This window comes from Pocillopora damicornis, chromosome 4, assembly GCF_964200805.1.
Source record: "Pocillopora damicornis chromosome 4, jaPocDami1.2, whole genome shotgun sequence".
Classification (NCBI taxonomy): Eukaryota; Metazoa; Cnidaria; class Anthozoa; order Scleractinia; family Pocilloporidae; genus Pocillopora; species Pocillopora damicornis.
Window position 1 is genome coordinate 5,198,022 of NC_142673.1, and position 17,401 is coordinate 5,215,422.

At 38.9% G+C, this 17,401-nt stretch overlaps 1 non-coding gene across 1 annotated transcript; it reads left to right on the plus strand.

The window, feature by feature from the left end:
- Positions 1-2,182: 2,182 nt before the first annotated feature.
- LOC113677771 (uncharacterized) lies at positions 2,183-10,132 on the plus strand. Its single transcript, XR_016185508.1, has 7 exons — positions 2,183-2,224; positions 2,457-2,708; positions 3,324-3,543; positions 4,309-4,471; positions 4,688-4,843; positions 5,513-8,675; positions 9,934-10,132. It is a non-coding gene; the product is annotated as an uncharacterized LOC113677771 (transcript).
- The last annotated feature ends 7,269 nt before the right edge of the window (positions 10,133-17,401 follow it).

Consider the following 17,401-nt stretch of genomic DNA (forward strand, 5'->3'; position numbering starts at 1 on the left):
CGGTTTCACCGAACGACTGACAGCTTGCCTCTCCGTTCGACTAACACTTGCAAAGCGCAAACGGAGTTGGTTTCTCCCTCAAACGACTCATTCTAATAAAATGATTTAAAGTCCTTTCGTATTTCCTCTATAGTGAGCTTTTCAGACAGCTTAACTTTACAACGGCATTTTCCGCCATTTTGGCGATCGATCGGCAAGCAGAACTGAAAACGCAACTACTATACCAATAAAATTCACCTACAAGTCTCGTTTGGCCATCGCATCAGGCTTGAAGTTAGAAAGCATCCCTTTAAGTTGGGAGGAAGGTATATCAGGACATTTTTTTTTGCCTCTTGAGAAAGCGTTGCCCAACTTACATCTGTAGCTTAAAAAAAAACAACAAACAAAGAACTAAATCAAAATAAACACACCCCGAAAAACACCAGCGATTACTACAATAGATGCGGTATGCTGGGCTTACTTGGTGATATATTAGCCCTCTTATATGCTTATTTCATGATTTAGTTATTGATCTATTTATGCATTATTCACTTTTCTAGTAATTGATGGAAGGTGGTCGTCTTGGGGTTTCTGGGGTGAATGCAGCCAACCCTGTAATACCGGCACACGATACCGCACACGAAGTTGCACGAATCCAGCTCCCAGCGCTGGAGGTAAAAACTGTTGTGGGCAATCTCATCAAACCAAATCCTGCAGATGCCCGGGTGAGTCCGATTGACTTATTATTTTTGTTACCATTATTTTTGTTATTTTTATTTTCTCCTCCGAGACTGTTTAAATTTTGTCCCTTTTAATGATTACTTTTATTATAGAATAATATATTTAGACCCTCTTCTTAATTGTGGAATGTTTAACTTGCTGCAAAGAAACTAAAACCTTGGCCAGAAAGCTATTCCACGTCAGCGTTACCAACTATATATAAGCATTTGAGAGAACTTTATCAGCTATTTAATACCTACATTATAACTTCATAAATTTATATTGCGTGGCAATGGATACGGACAAGGCCCGATTCAAATATGACGTATATAAATCGAGATTGAAAAAAAACTAGTCATTGTAGTATCAATCTTCCCATGGTAACGATTATCTAAGATCAACTGCAATACAATCAGATTGCAACAATTGTTATAGAAAGCTAGTAGTATATATTAAAATCCTACTAAAAGTCATTTTATTATGTGCAGTTCTTGAGTCCTTCCTCAAATATGAACATAATTCTTTAAAGTTTTCATCATTAGCATTAATGAAGGATTAATGATGTGGTTATGCATATCCTCTTTTTCTTTCCAAAATGATAATTTTGATGAGAAATGCGGCCATTAAAAACGTTCTTCACCTCTCAGTAAAAGATCCTTTAAGGGGTAGAGGTCACTTGTTCCCGAAACGAATTGCTTGGTTACTTGTTCAACGCGTTCCAACCCTGTAACGAGGGTCGTAGGTAGCAAAAGCGCCACAAGGGCCCTCCTAGTTAAGACTAAATTTTTTTCTTAAGAAAAAAAAAAATAGTATTTTGATGAATTTAAACTAAGTGTCCTATTTATGGTAAAAAATAAGTTATGGGAATCCGAGACTAAGCATTGTCATTATACATTTGAAAGAGAGGTTACAGCATTTAATAATGATAGTTGCTATCTTTGTCACGTGTTACGAGGTAACGCTTCTTCCATCGACATTTCTTTCAACGCCCTTAGATCTCTGTGTGAAACTGAATCCATGTGATCATATTTGCACCAACTTGAAAGGAGGGGGCTATACTTGTAGCTGCTATCCATGTTATACCTCATCAGGAAGAAAATGTAATCTGCTGCAGTGTACAATAAACGGCAACTGTTATCCTTTCAATTATGTCAATCCAGGCAATTCCTGTCAGGTGAGAAATATGTGTAGTTCCTCAAAGCTGCATTCTGAAATATCACATTGTCATAACGATCAAAACCATCCAACTACTCGATGAATTAATGTTTCTCAGAAAATATTTACCCAAATGACATTAATCAATAGATAGGAATGTGTGATACTCACATAAGTTTGCTTAGTTGAGTACGCGCGTTGTAGTGAACTTCCAAAGATGGATCATCAAATTTCTTCATTTCAGGACACTATTGAAAAGTTAACGCCACTTATTTCTTTTGAGCAATTCACCTTCGGTGGAACGCTGAACAAATGAATTTTATAGCCCATGCAACAAATCCCAGTTTCACAATTACCCACATTTCCAGACGTAATTAGTTTGGACACTTTTTCTTGTACTATTGCTCTTCCAATGTTTGCGTCTTGTCCATGAAGTCTCGTGGGCCAATATTGAAAGGGCCAGGGATAGCAGAAACGATCTAAAATTCATGAGCATGCTCAAATGAAATTGGTGAAAAGTATGTTCTTGATAGGAAATCAACAAACTAAGAAGTATTTCACTAACACAATGTGTCAATGATTTTAGTATTATTTTTCTTTAGAAATGTGACAGCTCCAGCAAGACATCATGGACAAACGATGATGCTCTTGCATGTAACGATGGCAATGTATGCACCTCTAACGATCGCTGCTCCGGTGGAAAATGCGTTGGTACGCAACTCAACTGTTTGGCGTCATGTGAGGAGTGTTACAATGATGCCTGCCGAGTAAAATCAGGATACTGCGTAATCTTTGAAAGAGGGTCGAAAACATGTTTTACTGATGGAGATTCGAGGCCGGGGCGTCCATGTCAGGTAATGTTAGTTAAAGATGTAAACTTTTTGAAGTCACCATGCTATTATATATCCTTGAGAACCAGCGAGTAAAGTAGTCCATTAACCCATCACCAAGAAACTTAAGATCACTGAAGTACCTCTTGAAAATAAGACTGCCGAGTAATTGAAGTTTCATTGAATTCCAACTAGCGACTAAACAAATCTGTAATCGTTTGACATAGTGAGAGACTTTGAAAGGAGGGCAATCCAAATTCAAATCTTTGGGTTGTGTCACATTGTTTTTGTACTTGGAAAGTGGAATCGGAGGAGCCATTGGAGCTTTTGCCTTCCAACACTGCAGCCCAGACTCGGTTCCTGACTTTAACGTATGCGTGATTTAATTATGCTGTTGTTCTCTTCCTTGCTCCAAGTGCTTTTCTTCAGTTGAGTTTTTTTTTTCGCTTTTCTTCCACCCACAAAATTCGATTAGAAGTTGCTTAGTTTGACGTGAACACACCTACGATGGACAAAGTTCTACCCTAACTTTGTATCTCTCTCTTAATGTTAATCAATCTGAGAGGATAATAGAGAGGCCATTTCTTCTTCTTCTTGGGAGGCTCAATCAAGCTGTTGTTTTTTATATTCCTTTTACAGAAATGCGACACCAGTAAAAGTGTAAGTACTTGGTCAGACAATGACGGGGTAGCGTGCAACGATAATGACCGCTGTACTCGAAATGATAAGTGCAGTAATGGCCAATGCAGGGGCACACTTCTCAGCTGTAACTCCATATGTCAGTACTGTAATGGGAACAGTTGTGGCCTAAAGGCTGGGTATGGCTTCTCCAACAGCAAATGCAAATGTAAAATGAACGGTGAGACTCTTTTTTTTTAATTTCCTTTTAAGACCTACTCAGTAATGCAGAAAATTCAAAAGACCGAGAGAAAGTGGCGCGACTTGGTCTTCAGTACACCAGACCATCACTACAAGGGATTATTATTTTCTCTTGTTGGTTAACTTATAATAGTGCATGAGCTTGAACATGAAAGTGATCTTCGCAGTAAATAATCACCACTGAATCCTGTATGGGATTTGGACCCATGACCTCTGCGATACCGGTGCATTGCTCTATCAACTGAGTTAACAAGCCAACTGGGAGCTGGTCATTATGTTGGTTTGTAATAAACCTGTGAAGCGATGAATCAATCAAGAGAGTAAGCTCAGTATTAAAGATTGTGAATACATGAAAATCATACATGTGAACTGTGGATTAAGAACTGAATATGAAAGCGATCTTCGCAGTAATGAGCATTATTTAAGCAGTAGTGATAATAAGCCAGCTCTCAGCCTAGTTAATTAGCTCGGTTGGGAAAGCACTGCACTGCACGTAGTGTTCATTTCTGTGGAGATAGCTTTCATATTCATTTCTCATTACGCATATCATATATATGATTTTCACATATTCACTATCATTAATACTGAGCTTACTCTCTTTCCATTCATTCAAGGTAATTATGTTTCAGGGGGTAGTGATAGCTGTGAAACTTAAAATCGAAAAAATCGTTGAAAGGCTAAAAGGGCCTTTATGTAAATTGTAAGACAGCTTTTAAAGGAGAAAAAAACCGATTTTTAATTTCAGGTCAAGACTATGATCATCACGCCTTAAATCCATCAAATCCGTGTCAACGGTGTGATTTGTTAGATGCGGCAGCCCGCGCTGGCAATACATGGTCCGATCACAACGGTACACATTGCGATGACAACGACAAATGTACGAAAGGGGACGTGTGTAATGGTGGAAGGTAATTTTTTTTTTCAGCGATTATCGTTTTGGAAGGACACTAATCGAGGTGCTAGTTGTCAGCTTACCCGTTGTTAATGTTCTAGTCAATCAAAGGTAGTCTGTTCACACGCCTGCTATTTTCTTTGGGATCGTCGTCAGGCGCACGCGCAATGTGTCCCTATCTTTCATGTATATGGATATGTACAGATTTAGCCTTTGTTTCTTGGTTTTTTAGTTGCAAAGGACAGAGATACAGGTGCCAATCGTCTTATCCATCCTCGAGCTGCATAAGAACATCTGAATGTGTTGGGGATGGAAGTTGTAGGGATATTATGAGGACAAATGGGACAGTATGTCGATCTGCTGTTGACATGTGTGATCAACCCGAAAAGTGAGTGCATCAATATTATCAATATGCACAAAGAATTCTCCCTGAGCCCTTGCGCAGTTTGAGACTGCTGGTTGCATGAATTTAAAAGTGTACACGTATCGTTCGTGCCACACAAGATTAGGAGGATCATCTTAAGCACACACAATTTTTCGACACTTTCAGGAAAACAGTGAATCAGAGAAATTTCTTGAACGAGAATTGAGATACACGCTCAGCTATGATGACGGTTGAAAAGGAAATCAAACGGATATTACACGGCAGCAGCGAGCAATTGTCTGAGAGAACATTGAAGTAAACAACTAAAAATTTTTTTAAGCCCAGAGTTGTTTCACTTGTAAAAATTAATGAACACATGCCATTTTCCCGTAAAGTCTAGCTGTTGTTTTCCCGATAACATGAGTTGCGTTGACTTAAAAATGTCCGTTAAGTAATAATTGGATCATGAGTGTGGATAATTTTTCTAGATGTTGAATCCTTAATTTCGGGCGCTTATATGTGGAAGGCACTTTCACCTACTGTCTTTCCGCGCCCTTTAGACTTAAATGTGGAATATTGGGTTTCAGTTTCGATCTGGTGGCACTGAAGTAACAAAGTAAAAATCACGACCTAATTCAACGCGCTATTCTTTATGGACTAATTTAAGCGTTTACGAAAACTATAAATCATTAGGTGTGACGGCAGCCATGGGACGTGTCCTAGCTTTGCAGTTGATAGAGTTAATGTCACGGCAGGCACTGTTACCATCGTTGACCAGAACTTCCATGACACAATTTTCTACCAGCATGTCACCGACAAACTTTTCATTAAGATCTCTGGCTTCAATGCATCGTGTGGAAAAGTAAATCTGAGATGGTTTCTTCTGCCAGGAGCGTCCAGTTGCTCTGGTTCTTCACTCGCAAATGGCGTCTTAAAAAACACCAACAGCCTGCAAACTTTATCAGGGTTGACCTTTCAAGATAATAAAAGTTATAAAATTTCCGTCGCTGCATCTGACTTGAGGGACAAAGAACAACATCGTGAATGCAGTTTGGCTGTAATCGTGGACACTTCAAAACCAACACACGGATGGGTTCACGATGGGGCAGCAGAGGACCTGGATTATCAATCTTCCAAGCTTTTCCAAGTCAACTGGGGAGGATTTCAAACCAGGAATGGTGTTGACAAGTACGAGTGGAAAGTTCTTCTAACCTCGTATGGGAGCTCTCAGAACACAGAGTTAACCATTTTCTCCAACACGAACCTGAATACTCGTATGAACATCACAATTAGCAATGTAACTGATGGTTCCAAGGTCCAATTTGTCGTTCGTGCCTACACGAAAGCAGGAATTTATAGAGAAGTTAAGAGTAATGGAATCATTTTTGACAGCACGCCGCCTATAGCCGGAAAAGTCTTTGCTGGGACTAAAAATATCAGTAACGTCAAATACGCCACCTGGAGAAAAACGTTTTTCGCAAATTGGAATCCTTTCAGTGATCCTCAAACAACTATCTGGCGATACACATGCGCGATTAAAAAACAAGGTAACCTGTTTAGCACTGCCTATAAAGACAACGCTCTCAATCGAACAGCAACATTTGGTGAATTAAACTTGGTCTCTGGAGAAAAATACTGCGTAGTCGTGAGAGGCTACAATATGGCTGGTCTGTACACCGAAGCTACTTCTGACTGTGTGTTGATAGACTACGACGCTCCCCGGGCCGGCACTGTTAACGATGGAAGTTTCGCTGATATAGACTACCAATCAAACAATACCGTGCTTGCAGCAAACTGGAATGGTTTCACAGATGGAAACAGAGGAAGTGGAATTATAGAGTACAAGTACAAGATTACGCAAGAGAGTGGAGACACCATTTTAAACTGGACATCAGCAGGAAATGCAACAAACATTATCGTGTCTGGTCAGTCCTTAGAGGGTGATTCAAAATACTTTGTTACAGTCAGCGCAATTGATGCGGTGGGTCTTAGCACCAGTGCAACCAGTGATGGAGTTCTTGTTGACAACAGCCTTCCACTGAAAGGACAGGTTTATGATGGTAGTGATCCAGGCTCAGACATGAAGTATGCCTCATGGAATGACACATTTAGCGCAAACTGGGAACCTTTTATCGATGCACAATCTCCATTGCTCAAGTACTCGTGGGCAGTACAGCTACTGAATGGTAGTTACGTCTCCTCTTTCAGCTCCACGGGACTTTCCCACTCCGCAACAGCAAGAGACCTACACTTAGTTTCTGGAGAACGTTACTGTGCCGTTGTCAAAGGCTACAACCAAGCTGGTTTATTTTCGGAAGCCACATCAGACTGCTTGCTCATAGATCACGATCCTCCACAAGCAGGTACTGTGAATGACGGGTATGCTGATGACTCGGATTTCCAGTCAGACAGTACCAGCATAACAGCAAACTGGAATGGTTTCACTGACGGAATCAAAGGAAGTGGAATTGTTAAGTATGAGTACAAAGTATCAAACGCCAACGGAAACATCGTGGTCCCTTGGAAAAATGTTGGAAATGCGAATAACATAACCACCAGCTGTTTGTCCTTAATTAGTAACACCATATACTTCGTCACCATAAAAGCCATAGATGCTGCTGGTCTAAGCTCTACTGCGACCAGTGATGGAGTTCTAGTCGACACGAGTCCTCCTCGAGCGGGAAAGATTTATGACGGAGGTCACCTTGGTTCAGATTCAAAATACGAAACATGGACCGACACGTTCAGTGCAAACTGGGATCCTTTCATTGATCCACAGTCTTTAATACTAAAATATGACTGGGCGGTGAAAGAAATGAACAATCGCTATATAACTTCTTTCTTCGAAATTGGACTCAACACCACTGCGAATGTAACGAGACTGAAATTATTTTCAGGACAGAGATACTGTGCAGTTGTAAGAGGTTACAATAGAGCTGGTCTTTATACGGAAGCTGCATCAAATTGTGTTCTGATAGATCGTAACGTTCCTCAGGCCGGCACAGTCAATGATGGATCACTTAGTGACGTAGACTATCAATCGAATGACACCTTGATATCTGCCAACTGGTATGGCTTCACTGACGGTAAAAATGGAAGTGGTATTGTGGGCTACAAATACAAGGTTGTGGACGAGAACGGAAGCATTTTTTTAGACTGGACATCTGTGGGGAACGCTACAAGTTTTTCTAAAGGTGGCTTGCTCCTGAGAAATAAAATCAGATACTTTGTAACTGTTAATGCAACAGATGCCGTTGGTTTGAGCACGACTGCATCTAGCGATGGTTTTCTTGTTGACATCAGCCACCCAATCACGGCGAAGATTTACGATGGCAGTCAAACAGGATCTGACGTGAAATATGCATCGTGGATCAATACTTTCAGTGCTAACTGGGAACCTTTCCTTGATGAACAATCTTTCATCTTGAAATATACTTGGGCAGTATATCATCTCAGAAGTACTGTGCTGTTGTAAGAGGCTACAACAAAGCCATGTTGTACTCTGAACGTTCCTCAGACTGTGTACTTATTGATCGTGACGCTCCTCAAGCAGGGGCTGTCAACGACGGAGGCTCCAGAGACGTATCTTACCAAGTAGATTCTACCATGATTGCAGCAAATTGGCATGGTTTCACGGACGGCACAAAAGGTAGCGGCATTGTAGAATATAAGTACAAGATAACAGACAGCTGTGGAACGGCTATTGTACCCTGGACATCTTCTAAGACCGCGAAAAGTATAATCCACACAGGTTTATCTCTGAAGATGGCCGAAAAGTACTCCGTGAGTGTCATGGCAATTGACGCTGTAGGTCTCACGGCTGTTGCCGCAAGTAATGGTGTTATTGTTGCCGTAGGTAAGAAGAGCAATTTATGCCTTTTTGAACATCTAAATGGTGCATGTGAAGTGGTAAAAAGAGACACGAGTAAAAGTCAATGCTTATTTTTTCATAATCCCTACATGCTGTAACGCGACGGAAAAGCACAAATCGAAAGCGCATGGAAACCTAAGGGTGCTATAAAGGGTACAAGTTAGAATTCGCGAAGCCAAAACGCGACAGAATTTCGTAGGTAATCACGTCGAATTAGCAACAGAGGACGGCTTTCTTAGATAACTACGTTTAACGATCATTCTCATTCGGTTTCCTATTATTTTATCCCTGGGTTTTTCCGCGAGAAAGAAATATCGGCCTGCAAAGTTTAAGGGGTTTTGAATGTAAATCTAAATTCTGCAAGGTCTTATAAAAGCTGCGGTAATCAATTAGAATTTCACATATATTGATGATAGGTAATCTTTCTGCCTTCTGTGCATGAATTCGGTTTCGAACAACTAATCCCGAACGATTTAGTGGTTCAAGGCAAACAGATTTACTCACACTTTACGCGCCATTAGATCCCTTTGATTGGTATGACTATTTCATGGACGCGGTGTTTTGTTCGCCTTAGAGAGAATCTTTCTGCCTTTTGCGCACAATTTCGGTTTCATACAAACAATACCGTACGATTAAATGGTTCTAAGCAAAAATATGTTATCCGCTTGTTGCACCATTAGATCCCTTTCATTGGTACGATCATTTCATGGACGCAGTTTTTTCTTATTTTTGCCTTTAGCAATTTTCGAAGTGGCAGACCACTGTTTGTTATAAGAATAAACACTGCGGCGGTCTAACTTCATCACGATGTTTGGCTATTCAATTTTTGTCTTTATGGTATTCAACATATATGATGTAAATATCATATGTGATTGAATGACACCCAATTTTATTGTATTCCGACAGGAATGTTATAAACCTGGGGAATAAAATCACTTTGGGAGACGTAAAAGCCAAAATGTTATATAAACCATCTTATAACGTGTTGGTTTGTTTGTAGATTTGAAATTTTAAGATAGGATTTCAAATTTATTATCAATTTTTCTACTCTTAGCATCTTATAAAGTTGAATATGGAAAACATTTATAAGAATCTAAAGAGGGACCGGTACTGCTACACGATAAAGAAAACCTTTATCACTTTCATTTCATCATACTTAACTTGCAAAGCTCACTCATGTTAAAAGTGTGCAATTATTACGATTTTGATACGATTTATTAATAATTTTTTCTCTTTTTATAAGGTCTGAAGTTATTGCTGTCCGAACTCTTTATAAGTTACAGATGGTAGCTGACTAAGACAAATTGAGTTCCCACGCCGGACAAGGAAAACAAGTTTAGAAATCTTCATAGCTAGCTTCATTTCTCTTGTGTCAAGATTAGATGCCAGGATGGAAAGAAAATGGAAAGAAAAATAGAAATTTTCATAGTTAGCTTCGTTCCTCTTTGGCCACGATTAGATCCCAGGAAGGACAGAAAATGGAAAGCAAGGGTTTTTGAAAGTTTTTAGATAATTCAATATCAGGTTCTAACTTTTACCCAAATTTGAATTGTTTGATTTCAGGTAGGCCTCTTGCTTTTAAATCATTTTTTATGATAAAAAAACTGCATGACGATTCCTGTCATGCAGTTTTTTTATTATTATTTTTTTATTATTTTTAATCCTGCCCGGTGACCAAAAGCAATACATAGATTTAGTACTAACTAATATTTTGGCGTTCTTTGGGAGTTTTCATCCTTAGGACTTTGATGCAATGATAACTTCTGACAGGCAACATGTACTTAGGACACCAATAACACGTCTTGTAAAGAAAGAACAGTACCAAAGCTTCCAACCTATCATTTGGTCCGAAAAGTCTCTATCCTATGTAAGTCGCCATGTGGAAAATCGTTTCGGAAGAGGGATACTCCCGAGTGACAATAATAGCTGCGCACCCTAACAGGTACAGAAACATACATCATAGAATTTTAAATTTGTTTGCCAGATCCTTATCTAGCCGAGTATAAAACGACTCCCTTGCATGAATATCAATGCTCACTTAGAATTTTGATAAGGTTTAACCCGGCACTTTTAATTCCCACGGTATATAACGCGTGGTATATAATAGCGTTGCTTCAAAATTCCTCTATTTGCTATGAAGAAGGGTTAACGCTCGAAACGTTAGCTTTAGAGACTCTTTACGGTGGCCAATTTACATCATCAACTCAGTTGATTATACCAATTTGTCATTTTATTCCCCTCGCCCACGCAGCACCACAGTTTCTTATGGTCTTATGGAACGTACCCCCCCCCCCCCTTTATTCCAACAATTCTACATGTGTGGAAGTGAATATTGGAACAGTATTTAAGTCATGTGACAAACGCTCACGTTCGTTTTTCAGAAGTATCTTATCACTTCGGGTAAACTTGGTAAAGTATCTGTAATGGTGAATCTTAGACATATCATTTTTCATGAAGAGCGTCATTCTTTTGTCTCAGAGCAACAACACTTTACAACATGGCTTAAATGATGCTGTGATCAAGCTCTACCCTTTAAAAATCTTGCTTGGGAAATTTAAGGTATGAATACGGAATAAGCCAATATTTCACATAACATTTACTCAACCTCTGGATGCAATGTCAACAAGAATATTATGTGGGGATCGATAAAGATATCTGCAAATAATACCGTAAATGTTCTCTTCCAATTTGATGAATTCACAGAAAAGGGTGATAAGAATCCTCTCAGAAGCAGAGAAAAAATGAATGGAGTTATCCCGAGTAGATTTGATCGCATTTTAAATATAACATTTTTTACTCAGAAGAAAAAGAAATGAGAAATTAAATCCCTTAACATCACTCAATTATGGCGGTATTCTGCTCCACTAAACCTTTTTTTGAAAGGCATTTATGAATGACAAACAACAAAAATGTTTTGTTTATAACAGGAAATGTAAGATGCTTTTTCAGCCATCTGTCTCCTTCAAACCTTCCGAGGGAACTCTACGACTCAAGAGGAATTGCTTCGGTAGCTGACTTCCTTCCCCTTCCAGGGCTGTGACTTTGATACTTTCACAAAGCAGACAGCTAATCTCAACAACAATTTTGAGTGCAAGAATATTGGATAAATGAAAATTCGTTTATGAGCTTTTTTTAATCTGATTTACACGGAAAAAAAGGCAGTCAATTTTGCTAAATGAGAAAATTGAAGCGATGGCACGTGTAAAATAGTTTTTCAATAAAAGTTACTAGCATAAATAGCTCACCAGCAAAACGTTTTTACGAGACATTTTCTTAATTACAAGTTATTACCAGAGTAATAATATATTTGATACCAACAATTGATTTGATAAGAGACATTAAATAATAAAAAAAAGGCAAACAGGTTACAAAATACAGAAACTTATCTGTAATAGGCTGGTGAGAAACTAAATTTTGTTGGCTTCTTATGAATCAGATCTAATTTAATTTTCTATGTATTAAAATTCCAACATGGCTCCGAGGCTAGGGGGAATAAAACAAAAGATATGAGTTACCTATCCCTCAACCACGATGTAATTTCCTTTGTTTTATTCCCCCTAGCCTAGGAGCCAAGTTTGAATTTCAATACATCGAAAATGGCCCATTAGATGAAGTTGGACTTGAGGACCCCCCTCCCCCGGCACTTCCATATTGCTTCGAAACTGAAGTCTTGAATAAGGTTTGAATGTTAGCAACGCGCAGCATTTGCGATATTAGTATTCTTTCAAGCTTTTGGCCCTCTTAGGGTCAATTTCTTGAAGTACGTTCTCCTTACGGTCGCCATTCCTTTCCAGCAATTTTACCTATTGACGTTTCTCTTTGTTTTAGTCACAATTGGGCAAAGGCAATTGATTAATATTAAAAGGAGATATCACCCATTGGTCACCTCTGACAGGGATGGATTTGGCATTATAAAGTCGATAAGCCACAATTTTAAAAATTTTTTTTCTTTATTGCCAGGGTGGTGCAATAGCATTTGTCTTAAGAAGATGAGGGTTTAAAGGTCTTAGTTGCAGACCACTACCCAAATTTTCTTTCCGAATCCCCCTCCCCAGAGCACTCTCTCCGCTAACTCGTTACAAAAACCCTATATTTATATTCGACTAGCATCCTCACATGTCTTACAACAGAGGTTCAGCCACCCCCTTGTGGAGCAGAGGTCAAATCTCAGCACTGCTTGGCACTGCTTGCCGGAGTACTTATCTCTGTGACACGCTGTCTCTAACACAACATCTGGTAAAAAGTCATATTGAAAGAAAATACGTTAGGTGTTTTTCTCACAAGATTGGAGATGATTTTTTTAAAAGCGTTTGAATACGAATGGCTTTAAGGGGGGCGAATGATTGCATCGATGAATGCACGGCTAGAATAACGTGAGTATTTTTAAAATAAGCATTTGCATGGTCCAGGTCTTACAGTAATTACTAAGAAAAGGCAATCGTTGATTTTCTCAAAGGCACCTTAATGTTTAAAAGATGCTCTTTCCTTTTATGGGTAAATGAGGAGAAATAATACTGAACACAAGTAGAAGTCATATATATTGGCACAAGCTCCCCTTGGCTTCTTGAAGGGGGGGGGGCCCAACAAACCTTCTTTTTCAGCTCCCTTATGAAGGAAAGCTTGTTAGAATACAATTTCTTCCGCTAACTCTAATCCACGTGAAAGCGTGCATTTCTGAAAATGTTCGCCCTAAACAAATATCTGAAGTTCTTTCATAAACCAACTCCTTGCTACTGGTCAGGCAAATTTCGGCTTTTCTTTTTATCTACACTCCCGCTGAAACTATCTCCTTGTAAAACTTGTCAAGAAAATTCTTGCTGGTGTACATGCAGCTTTAATTCCAGTCTACGATACCACAACCTCTTGTACTTTCAGCATATTTGTTGCATGCATGGTTGCATGGTGGCACCAAAGTCAAAGACCGTCACGTTTGCCACGAACATCACGCCGTACGCGCAGGCTGACTCGCAATGAATCTTTCAAGAGCATTCACCTTAAACAGGAGGCCATTGGGCTTCTGCCGTAAATAAGTATCAGAAATAATCAGTCCAAAAAAATGAAGGCTGTAAGACCCAACCACCGAAAAAAACAACTCAAAAGCATATGTGATCAAAGCTATACACCATAACTTTTAAACAAGTACATCAATCATTACATAACTCTTTTTTCTTAATGAAATTTTTCCAAGATTATTCGATATTCGAAAGTATGACATACAAGGCAAACTTCTGCGCACAATGCGTCATTGAGGTATGTGTTTACTTTTCTTGCCAATTAATACATGGACTCCCCGCGAGAGTGCGTAACCAAAATCTGCTACAAGCTAATCCGGTATGCTTCTTGCGTTCTTTCCGATAATTTTTTAAAATATAATTTGCATTTATTCAAAAATGCACTTTCAGAGCCTCAAAAAGAGACTTTGTCCACAAATATTTGATTCCTGTAGGTCTAAGTTAGTGTTTTATCCCTTGTTCGGCTGTTTCGAGGTTGAAAGTTCCAAGGTAATCGTAACAGGTCAGGCATCTCTTAGCATACATGAATTACGATTACAATTCCTACGTTCCAGATTATTCTGATACCTGCTCTCTAGATCAAGATCGAAATTTGCAAAAAGTCGACTAGTTAAAGAAGAGTTATAATCCGATAGATCCTAATTTATATTTAACGCGAGTTTGATCGATCAAACGGCTTAACGTCCTTAACAAACAACTGCGCGCGAGTATTTCAGGTCAATCAACTTTTAACTTATCTTGTGTAAATCTACGCTATCTGCTGTTTTTCAAGGTTCATCGAAAAAATAAACAAAGTTCATTAAAGTTCATCCGCTAGATGAAAAGAAAAACTCAGTTGTTGAAATCACTTTTTTTGAGAGAACGCCCATAGTTAAGTGCGTTTAAGTACGTTCTTGAATTGTTTGCAGATGTTCAAAGACGTGCTTAATCATATCTAAAAGTCAATTCACCTTTTTTTTTTTATTTGGCGTTGACACTCTACCTACCATTCATATATCGTAGTGGAAAGTTAAATACAATGAATTGGAATGCAATTTTCCGTGTGAAAGATAAAACTTGGAATGCACATTTTCAAGCCATCAAGAACAGCCGCGCGATCAAAGACCGGCATGCAAAAGCATTTTTACTTGTCTCTAAACTTTCGAATTCTTCGTTTCTTTTGGGTAGTCAAGAAAATCAAAGCAAAATATTGGAATTCAATGCTATCGATCGTTCTTTGACGCAAAAGAGGAAATTGTCACATATTTCGTAAAAAGGCCACCCATCTATATAGCTACATTCCCAAGTGAAATACGACGTTAACACGATTGATTCGACATTAGAGTAGCATGTTCATATAGCTACATTCCCGAGAGAAATGAGACTTTAAGACGATTGACTCGACATTAGCGTAACACCCAAGTCGATATGGATCTATGGTAGTCCAGAAATGAAGTAACATTGCTCCATAATAGGACAAACTAGCAATGTTACTATGGCAGCGCAAGCCGGGAAAGATCTTCTCAGACATTTTTTGGTATAAAATTTGCAGGTACAAAAAAAGAAAAACCAATAACCTTCACACAGCGTAGCATAACTATTGGATTTGAACTATCCACAACAAGCCTGAAGTACACTAAGCGAAGATGTGACATGTAATCAACATGGAGAGTGCGGAAAATCTGAACACTTTGTAATACTGGTCGTACATGAAAGGGGTTTAGAGGATATTTAATGGGAAGATCACTCGCTATCAATAATCAAAGGGCTCTTAGAGCCAGGTCATTCATGTTATGGCTCAAGTTTGTATCGATTTCTTGGACTAGTTGAATATAGGTTAAGTTGAATTCGGTTTATGCGAACTTTCAAGACTTATGGAATAAATTCTCTCTTATTTTTGGGTAGTTGTGTGATAGGAAAACTTGTGCGTTCTTCGTAATGAGAATTGGAAAAAAGGTTTGCAGTCTGCAGTCTGCGGTCTGTATTTTGCACTGACCGGATTGGTATTGTTGCCGGTTTTTGTTCGAGCGAGCCTCAAGTCCGGACCGAAATATTGGAGCTCGAAAAAAATGAATGAGCTAAGTATGAACTTGGTAACCATTGCTATGGGTGGACTTGTCTACTCGAGCGGTGTAAACAGTCATTTTGTAATCGTACGTGCACTTGGTGAGGGGCTTTAGTCATTTTGGTTTCTGATTGACAATTTTCCTTTACCAACTTTCTGCAAGTAAAATAGCAAAAAAGGCAAACAGGAACTTGCTGCTAATTTTTGTAGTTGCTATGCGCTCTTCTCTTTCAAACTGTTTGTATGGATACACTTGCTTTAATTGGGCCATTTTCATTGGCTGCGCCCGATTAAAAATGCAGCAGCAGATGAATTATTCTAGATTCACGGTAGCTACTAACGCTCTCGTTCAGCGAAACAAGGAAGTCAACACAATCGAGCAACACAGAGCTTATCAAAGAAACGGGGTGTCCGGAGAGCTAGGACCTAAGACCTAAGATCCGGAAAACTAAGACCCGGAAAACTAAGACTCTGGTTTTTTTTAAGGGGAAATCATCAAATTTCAGCTTCCTTTACCTTAAAGTAGTAAAATGAATAAAATAAATGCACTCAAACTTAAAAAATAACAATTTAGCTAGCCTCTTCCAGACATTCATTTTATAGTTAGGGCGCAGCGCGAAAGACGGGGCGCGAAAAAAAATAAAAACAAAAAAGCGCGGCGAGAAGGGGCTACGGTATGGCAAACGAAACTATTTCCGGTTGTCGCTGTGTGGCTTTACACTGTGTACTTAAGTTTGCGAAAAAACGAATGAAGTGAAGCAGTGCTTTGTCTACCTTGCAAAACGGTATTTTTAGAAAAGGTGCTTTGCGTTTTTCGTTTTGTTATCTCCATATTATCACTAGAACGTATTACTCTGAAGCTACTTACTAACAAATATTCTTTCATATTGTCCTGATAACTTTCCCAATTTCCGATCCGGTCTGATGATTTCGTCGGCGGAAGCACGTGTTGCCTTGGTGCCAATGCTTTACTTTTCATGGTTAGGTATTTAAATAGCAGCAGCTTCCATTTTTTTTAATTTTTTTTTTTCTTTTGTTGTACGCTCACTCACTCCACAGCTTTGGCGAATTGTGACCCAGTTATAGTTACTCAAAGTTTCCGTCAGTAAACAATACGAAACTGGTAGAAATATATTTTTAATGATAATTTGATGACCATTTGGACACAACTGGCTTTGCGATGTTATACGCAAAATCGTTAATAAAATAGAAAAGATCACTCGACGACTTATCCGTCGCCCCTTTATGGCATCTGTCGGGAATCGAATGGCAGCAAGGCCATCAGATAAGTGATATTCTTTGCCGACGGAAGTTATTGGTTTTATTCATCGACTGGCTATAAATGTAAGTCTAGAGATGTGTCAAAAGTTATATAACCAAGAAGCACTCGAGATAATAGGTGTTGAAATAATTACTTCACCAAAAAAGTTATTTGACGTCTGAAGTTCCATCACGGCTGCTTTCTATCGCGCGTAACGCTTTAACGGTTTAATATGTCTGAATGTCTGGAAGAGGCTGGCTAAATTGTTATTTTTAAGTGTGAGTGCATTTATTTTATTCATTTTACCATCTAAAGGTAAAGGAAGCTGAAGTTTGATGATTTCCACTAAAAAAACACCAGGGTCTTAGTTTTCCGGGTCTTAGTCTTAGCTCTC